Genomic DNA, 668 nt, shown 5'->3' with positions numbered 1-668 from the left:
TGTGATATCAGCAATGGGCCCCTGATGCCATTAGTTCTCACATCACGCCTGCCGGCTTGGTTGCCTGCAGAAGCATGGTGAGGCCCTTTTGATCATTGAATGCACGCTTAACGATAATGAAAGTAAACATGCTTAGGTGATGTGGATAACCAGGGCATCAATGCTATTCACATATAACACTTTACTTCAGTGTTCTAGGTCCAGTAAGGCATGCTTCACCTAGCTCCAATTTGCTTCTCCTTTGTGGGTATCCCCCAGGCAAGCTGGCGTTTTAGGTCTGCTGGCACCTGGCCACATACCCCAGTACTTTGGGAACTGTTCCCTCATGCTCACTAGGGTCCTATAAGACCACTGCTGCCCTTGGGTATGCACCTGCTCAGATGAAGGGGACATAGCTACAGAGGTGCCGGACAGGTTCTTTTCACTGGTGGGCTCTACCAGTCTCTCTTGGGCTGCCCTTCTCCTGTCTCAGTTGCCCTCAGGATACCTTTTGGCATTGTGGTGTGTGAGGAGGGGGTCAGCTGGGTCTGCACCATTTGGTTCACCCGTCATGGCTCCCATGGCAATACCTGCTCTTTCTCCTATGGGTTCTTGATAGTCCATGGTGTCTCCTCTTTTTGCAGCACCTCCTGCCCTTGGAAGGATTCCCTGCTGTGGTGCCACAGGTA

The sequence above is a fragment of the Gavialis gangeticus genome, unplaced genomic scaffold (genome assembly GCF_001723915.1).
Source record: "Gavialis gangeticus isolate Ggan-Ray unplaced genomic scaffold, GavGan_comp1, whole genome shotgun sequence".
In the NCBI taxonomy this organism is placed as follows: Eukaryota; Metazoa; Chordata; order Crocodylia; family Gavialidae; genus Gavialis; species Gavialis gangeticus.
Note: the sequence above shows the minus strand (reverse complement) of the source record.